The sequence below is a fragment of the Xenopus laevis genome, chromosome 6S (assembly GCF_017654675.1).
Source record: "Xenopus laevis strain J_2021 chromosome 6S, Xenopus_laevis_v10.1, whole genome shotgun sequence".
NCBI classification, from domain to species: Eukaryota; Metazoa; Chordata; class Amphibia; order Anura; family Pipidae; genus Xenopus; species Xenopus laevis.
In genome coordinates, this window is record NC_054382.1 from 16,533,971 (window position 1) to 16,542,333 (window position 8,363).

Below are 8,363 nucleotides of genomic sequence, written 5' to 3' on the forward strand. Positions count from 1 at the left end.
CTTATCATTTCTGTTGCCTTTACCCAGTTTGTCTTGTTAAAGGGGAACTCCACACAAACATAACTTGAGCTTTTATAAAAGTAAACATAATTTTAATCAACTTTGCAATATACATCAATTAAAAGATATTCAGACTTTTCATGATTTTTAATGGTTTGGAACAGTTCCCTAAGCCTAGTCCCCTGCTCTCCTGCTGATCTGTCTGACTACTTTGCTGAGCTGGCTGACTACTGTTACTTTGTATCAACAGTCATCTGTCCTCAGCCTGCATCCTCCAAACTCCACAATTCCCTGCACACATGATTTCAATAAGGAACAGAACTTCACAGTGCAATGCATTGTGGGTTATGTAGTTCCTACATGATGTCTGTAAGCTGTGGAGAAGTTGTTACAATTTATAACATCAGTGTTTAGTCCCTCCTTCCCCGCGAGGATTTCAAATGATGCAGAAAGAGAAGAACTGTTAAACAGCTGGATTTCAGCATAGTAAATGGCATTTATTCATACTTTTTGAAGGGGTAACTGTGATTGGTTTATTAGGGGTTTATGTTGCCTCTTTATCAGATTTTAGTTTGGAAGCCAGAGTTCCCCTTTAACAAGTAAAATGATCTTCTACACTTAGATGTTTATGGTTCCCTTCTCTATAAGGAAGCCGTAATATTGTAAAATAACATGTTCTACTGAATATGGTTGAGAAAGCATTGGTTATGCCAGAGGCAGGCTGCTGTGGATTGTATTCCTATGGGAACCAAAGAGGAACCTGAAGTTTGGAATAATCTAGTTATTGATACTGTAACCCCTTGTTTTACTTGCGGTTTGGAGGGGTTAATGTTGCAGGACACTAGCATGTGTGTTTTTATGAATGTGCGAGTCAAGATGGCACCCTTCAACTTTGAGTTTATGCTGTAAACATGCCAAACATTAAAATCCTAATAAATGCCTCTATCCTTAGTCAAAACACTCCATTAAAGTTAAAATTTCATTTGTGTAAAGGTACCAGAAGCCAACGCAGTGAAGAAGTCAAGAACGCGAGACCTCAGCTGATGAAGGCAGTGTGCTTGTTTTGTTAACACTCATTTTTCCCTTTTTTTCCTGGATGTCTCCGCTGTGTGACGGTCCAGCTGCTTGTCTCAGGGGACAGTGTTGGAATGATCAGATAGGTAGATATATATATATATATATATATTATCATTGTACATTATCATTCAGTGAAGCAGAATCATTTCTCTCGTGCCTATATTGCTCTCTTTTTGTTTGATTTCCTATCAGCTAGTAAATTCAGATCTGTACCTCTTGCCATTAATTGTTAAATAAACAATAGCCTCAAACCTAAACTACGGGATATAGTATATTTTCTGTATTCTTCCTCTCTTCCTTACAGTAAGTCTCTCGGTAGTCTACTCCATGTTACTTTTAGGGCTTCCCCCAAGTTTTCTATTATTTGATACTGTTTTAGCCATTGGTTTTCTCTTCCTTATTTTGTTTTTTTTTTTTTTGTCCCTACAGCGATGATTTGGGGGTAAAAAGTTAATATTTATGTATTATAAACAACTAAATTATTTGCCTAATTTAAAGAAACACTGATCGTTCACTATTTTTAACTGGATAACGCCTCGGCAGATCCCCAGTCTGTCTCGTCTGTCTGCGTTTCGGTTCCAATACATTCAGACAGAGTGACATTTGGACAGATGAAATGCCGTTTACTACAAACTCTCTGCATGCTGTAAATGTATTTGTGTTTAAAATAAAAATGTCAAAATCAATGACCATATTTTAATTTTATCTGCACCCCCTTGACCTTCTATTCTGTCTGACTCAAAACAAATTCTGAATTTGTGAATTCTACATAAACGTTTCACAAGAATTAGAAGTAGAAACAGAAAGCCAAGTTAGTGACAAGGGAAAAGTCATATGTTGCTCTTCTTAAGAACTGACTAAAGAAACATCTGACCGACATTCTGCTCAGAATATGAAGTTAGTCGAGCGGAGAAGAACCTTGCAAGACTTTTTTTCTTTTAATGTGATCTATTTCTGCTCTCGGCTACGCTTTCTGTACAGTCTTTACTGAGCATTTCATTGGGGTGCCATTTCTTTGTTACTTTATTGCTTTATTCTGTATGAGAGGGGGGAACTCGTAGGCCATCCATGTGGGATTATTATTCATTATACAGAGGCGACATATTCCCCAGTGTTTTATAAACATGGGTATCCTCCCCTACACCAGTATTTTACTATACACATAATGGTTAATGGGAAAGTAAATTTTTCTTGCTAATATAACATTTTGTTTGGGTGTAAATGTATTTTCTCTGTGAATGTCGGCGAAACCTATAAGTTGACTTTTTTTCAACATTGATGTTGAACGTTGACGTTCAGGGACACGTAAGATTGACGTTCAGGGACACGTTTTATACTAATTCCCTATGTGGGGGAGGGGGACACTAGGGAAGGTAGGGGAATGGGGCTTTTCTCATTGGGGGGGAACCAGTATAGAACGGAAAAAAAAAAAAGACAAATTAAGCTTTTAAATCGCTAAGTCTTAAGTAAGAAATAACTTACTGAAATACTCCGCTTGCACGCCTCTTCAGAAAAGGCGACACGGCAACGATTCATCGTGCGGCGCTCGATTTCTTCTCCCTGGCTATCTCCTATAAGGAAGGCAGGAAGGAGAAATCGAGCGCCGTACGATGGATCGCCTTTTATGAAGAGGAGCGCAAGCGGAGTTTCGGTAAGTTATTTCTAAATAAAGACTTAGTGATGTAAAAGTTTAATTTTGTTTTTTTTTTCCTTTCTATACTAACTAATTTAAAAAAAATTGTTACTGGTCCTTTAACGGCAGATACGCACTGTCAGATTCGGGGAAATTAGTCGCCTGGCATCAAATCTCCTCTTCTTGGGGCGACTAATCTCCCCGAACTGCCTTCCCACCGGCTAGAATGTAAATCGCCGGCAGGATGGCACTCTGAGCACGTTTTCCAAAGTCGCCCGAAGTTTCCTCGTGAGGCAACTTCGTAAAACGAAGTGCACCAATTACCATCCCGCCGGCGATTTTCATTCTATCCGGTGGGAAGGCAGTTCGGGAAGATTAGTCGCCCTGAAGAAGAGGAGACTTTTTGCCGGGCGACTAATCTGACTGTGTGTCTCTGCCCTAATATATAATATGCTGTTACCCTGGTAAAACTGACCAGCTTCAGAAACTCTACTATAGTTTATATAAACAAGCTGCTGTGTAGCCATGGGGGCAGCCATTCAAGCACAGGATACACAGTAGATAACAGATAAGTACTACTATAGTTTATATAAACAAGCTGCTGTGTAGCCATGGGGGTAGCCATTCAAGCACAGGACACACAGTAGATAACAGATAAGTACTACTATAGTTTATATAAACAAGCTCCTGTGTAGCCATGGGGGTAGCCATTCAAGCACAGGACACACAGTAGATAACAGATAAGTACTACTATAGTTTATATAAACAAGCTGCTGTGTAGCCATGGGGGCAGCCATTCAAGCACAGGATACACAGTAGATAACAGATAAGTACTACTATAGTTTATATAAACAAGCTGCTGTGTAGCCATGGGGGCAGCCATTCAAGCACAGGACACACAGTAGATAACAGATAAGTACGACTATAGTTTATATAAACAAGCTGCTGTGTAGCCATGGGGGCAGCCATTCAAGCACAGGATACACAGTAGATAACAGATAAGTACTACTATAGTTTATATAAACAAGGTGCTGTGTAGCCATGGGGGCAGCCATTCAAGCACAGGATACACAGTAGATAACAGATAAGTACTACTATAGTTTATATAAACAAGCTGCTGTGTAGCCATGGGGTAGCCATTCAAGCACAGGATACACAGTAGATAACAGATAAGTACTACTATAGTTTATATAAACAAGCTGCTGTGTAGCCATGGGGGCAGCCATTCAAGCACAGGATACACAGTAGATAACCGATAAGTGCTACTATAGTTTATATAAACAAGCTGCTGTGTAGCCATGGGGGCAGCCATTCAAAGCTGATAAAGGAGAAAATGCACAGGATACACAGCAGATAACTGATAAGCTCCATAGAATACAATGGTGTGTTTATCTGTTATTTGCTAAGTAACCTCTGCCTTTTCTCGCTTTTCTTACTGTTCCTTTTAAGTCCATAATTGTTACATATAGAGGATGTACTGATGGGGCAGAATGTGAGATTTAATCTCACCACAGAAAAATTCACTCACTTTATATTCATTCCTATGGGTTTTTTTTAGAATTGTGTTTATTAATGGGTGAAAGAGTTCACCATTTTTGATGAATCCGATTCAAGGAATGACTAGAAAGTGAGTAAATTTGTCTGTGGTCAGCTCAAATCTCACATTTTGATGAATCTGCCCCTAATATGTTTATAAGTAAGGGCCCAATGTAACTGAGAATAATAGACTGGAGGAGGAATAGGTGAGGCCTGAATAGAAAGCTATCCAGAATGCTCAGGGCTTGGGGTTTTCCGGATAAGGAATCTTTCCATAATTTGTGATCTCCATAGCTTAAGTCTACTATAAAATAATTTCAACATTAATTCTGCCTCCAATGAGGACTGTTTATATCAGGGATCCCCAACCTTTTGAACCCATGAGCAACACTCAGAAGTAAAAGGAGTTGGGGAGCAACACTAGCATGATAAATATTCCTGGGGTGCCAAATAAGAACTGTGATTGGCCATTTAGTAGCCCCTTTGTTGATTGTCAACCTACATTGAGGTTCTGTTTGGCAGTGCACCTGGTTTTTATGCAACTAAAACTTGCCTCCGAGTCTGGAATTCAAAAATAAGCTCCTGCTTTGAGGCCACTGGGAGCAACATACAAGGGGTTGGAGAGCAACATGTTGCTCACGATCTACTGGTTGGGGATCACTGGTTTATATTTTAGTTGGGATCAAGGACTAGGGTCTGTTTTATTACAGAAAAAAAAAGGATTTTTTTAATTATTTGATTAAAACAGGGTCCATGGGAAATGGTTGTCCTGTAATTCAGAGCTTTCTGGATTGCGGGTTTCCAGATAACTGATCTCATACCTGTATAAAATGAATAGTAGTAATTGCCCCAGCAACCAGATAACATTTTAAATAAAAAAATAAATAAATACATTCTAGTTGAAAAGGAATTAATTCCATTGCCTACATCAGTCTAACAAATACTAATAAGGTTACTTTCCGTTTGAAACTGAAGGTCAGAGGAACATGTGGGTTTTTGAGGTCTGACAATACAAATATTCATATTTCCTCCAATAACTGAGCTTACGCTGTCATTTCAATGGTTTCCATAGACTACAATTGTTTGTTGAAAGCTGAAAGATTTCTGTAGAAAAGAGGCAAAGAGAGTTTATGAAGTCTTTATTATGACAAAACAATGTCTGGCAGCCCAAGTTCAATGGCAAGTTCGGCTGCTTTCCATTAGCACATTTTGTATGTGATGGATAAATTCTTGCATCGACCAACACAAAAGCCTCACACACAATATTTGCCAGCAGCCGAGAAAATCTGCTCTAGAATTTCCCCCGTGTGCTTTCCATACCCTTGAGTTCTGCAATACGGAGGGAGTATAGGGAGCACACATGACACTCCACATCCATACTTGTGTTCCAGTTTCATATTGGCCAATTCATAACCATAAAGGTGCCAGTTACTTACCCTTTATTTGTATAATGAGCTCCTGAATAAAGCACCGCTGAGAAAGTATGGATGATCAAACGTACTCTTCTCTTTTACAGATCCAGTGACTTGCATAGCACCGGTATCATGAGGCCTCGCACAACCGTATCTGTAGGTAGGAAGATTATGGGATAGAGCAAGATGGTGGCAGTAATACTCTGCACTGGCTTTTCCAGTTTCTCACTCTTTGCTGTAATATGGTGGGTATGGACAATTGTAATGTAAAGATAACTTGAAGGATACAAGCTGTAGGTTCAAGTTCTGATTTTAGTTTCCTGCACAAACGATAATATAAAAATTATATAACTGTTTGCTGTAAACATAAAATTGTAATTTGGCAGGTAATGTTTCAAATGACCCAATACTGTGCGGTGACTGATCAAAAGGGCATTATCAGCATTTATTACCTCCCCCCATTTCTGACACCGAAATTGTTACTCGGTTTATTTTCCAGTGCCTCAGTGGCTTGTATTGGCCATAGCAATGCTGCACTTAGATGCGAGTCCAAGTGATCCTGTGATGGCTCATTTTTGATGCTAGGGGAATTGGTCACATTTGGTGCTGGAGTTTCCGCAGCCGGCTCGTTGGGGGTAGTGCTCTTAGCAACAAAATGAGTTGGTACAAAAAGCCAATATGGGCACTACCACAGTGAATAGGAGTTCACTAGTTAAAGCAAACGAAAATAATAATAATGTAAGGGAAAGGATATACTCCCAGTTCACCCCAGTCTGTGGGTGTATGTACATGGGAAAACAACAAAAATTGGGAGTTCCTCCAAAAAGTCAACCAGGAAAGGTTAAAAGTACAAAAGAAATTATTGGAAGCTGGTCACTCGTGTGCTACAGGTAGCAAATCCAGATGGCTCATGGGGGGGGGGGGTATGTGCAGGACCAGGCCAGCGCGTGGTGTGATGGGCCAATGCAATGCGTCGGCTCCCTCTTTGAGGACTGCACCGGTGCTTCCTCTATCCGCCTATATTTATGCTTCCGGCAGTTTAACGTGCAGCGTCAGGTGTGTGTGGAGGGAGGAACAAGTTTAGACAGGTACCTTACAGCTATTAAATAAAAAAAACTTTTTTTTTTTTGTAGAAAAAAAAAAAAATTCAAGTCAGCAGTGGGCCCCCAAAATAAGTGGGCCCTGAGCAGATGCCCCTTTTGCCTGCTTATTAAAGTGCCCCTGAGTGAACTAGTCTGTGAACTTTTCTGCTGATTCACTGCACATGCTCTGTGCTGCTGTCACTTACTGAGCTTAGGGACCCACTCACAATATACAGTACACATAGAATAGAAATGTCACAATATAAGGCTGATTAGTAATTAATACAGAGAATTAGAAACCAGTGCAATTAGCATCAGAATTTAATAATTATCAGCCCTGTAGCATCAGCTTATATTACAGCCAGGGAAGCTCATTTTCTGCTGGATAATTAGTGACGAGCCCTAAGCTTAGCTTCTCAACAGCTGCTCAGAGCCCACTGAGCATGTGAGTGTCACAGACACTTTCCAAGATGGTGACCCCCTGTGACAAGTTTGAAGTCCTGGATCATTGCTGCTATTGACAAGCTCAAACTTTAGTCTCGTGCAATAAGTTCAGTATATAAAATATGGCATTTTTAGCCACATTCTTTTTTAGTGTTTACTTTTCCTTTAAAAGCTGGATTTAACCGTCCCCCAACAAATATTACAGACTACAAAATCAATCAAAAACCACAATATAATATGGTCTGAGACTAGCACCGTCTGCATCATCATAAAAATGAAAGTCTAGCTGCCCTATTTAATTCTAAAGGTCAACTGGGAATTCTACAGCAACAGTGATACTAATCAACTTTAATTGTCCCCTAAGCATGGGTAGTTAATTAGGGTTTTTTGAACGGAATGCCTGTAGGGTTCAATATGATTATTAGATGATTTGCATATGTTCCCATTACTTTAGCCCTTTGTGGGAATACCAATATTCATTTTGGCTGCCATATATATTGCCTATGAGCTTCACATTTCCAGTAGGTGGCAGCATTGTGCAATTTTAAAGCTGACAGCTAGAAATATGGAGTCAATGATGAGCAATAAATACAGGGATGTGAAATACATTACAAAGGGCGTTAGCGAAAAGTAAATGTTGATTTTTGATGTAAGCTGCTGCAGATAAACACTCGGCACAGAAATGAGCCTTATTAATATACGTGAACACGGAATGCTTGGGAACTCTCTCCGGGGAAAATGCCAGTGGCAGTTATAAATTGTGGCTCAAGTCTTCCCTGTCTGTTTTAATGGAACTAAAAATGTGACCATTTCCATATACTGGTGCTTAAATTCCCATGCACCTTCTAATGTTGCACGTCCCGTAATGCAGCCATATAACATTGACATTGCTCGGGCGATTTCGTAAAATTCACAGCTTTGTATGGAATTTATCTACTACTATTATTGGTTGGGCTCTGGCTGTATTTACTGTATAGTAGCTTTACAATAAATGACCAGGGCATAGTGAATGGTAAGGGATCTGACTGGTAATGGATCTGACTTGTATGCTACAGTTCTGCTCACAGTTGGTTCCATCTCTTTCTAACCATATAAATCTGAGACTCCCCGTCTTGGGATGTGCTGCTTAGGGATCATCATAAACAAAGCTGCTTGAGTTCTGCATGGCTGGGAAGTAAG

The 8,363-nt window shown here is 39.8% G+C and overlaps 1 long non-coding RNA gene across 1 annotated transcript; it reads left to right on the top strand.

The window, feature by feature from the left end:
* The first annotated feature begins 409 nt into the window (after positions 1 to 409).
* LOC108719843 lies at positions 410 to 1,763 on the top strand. Its single transcript, XR_001936274.2, has 2 exons — positions 410 to 1,160; positions 1,507 to 1,763. It is a non-coding gene; the product is annotated as an uncharacterized LOC108719843 (long non-coding RNA).
* The last annotated feature ends 6,600 nt before the right edge of the window (positions 1,764 to 8,363 follow it).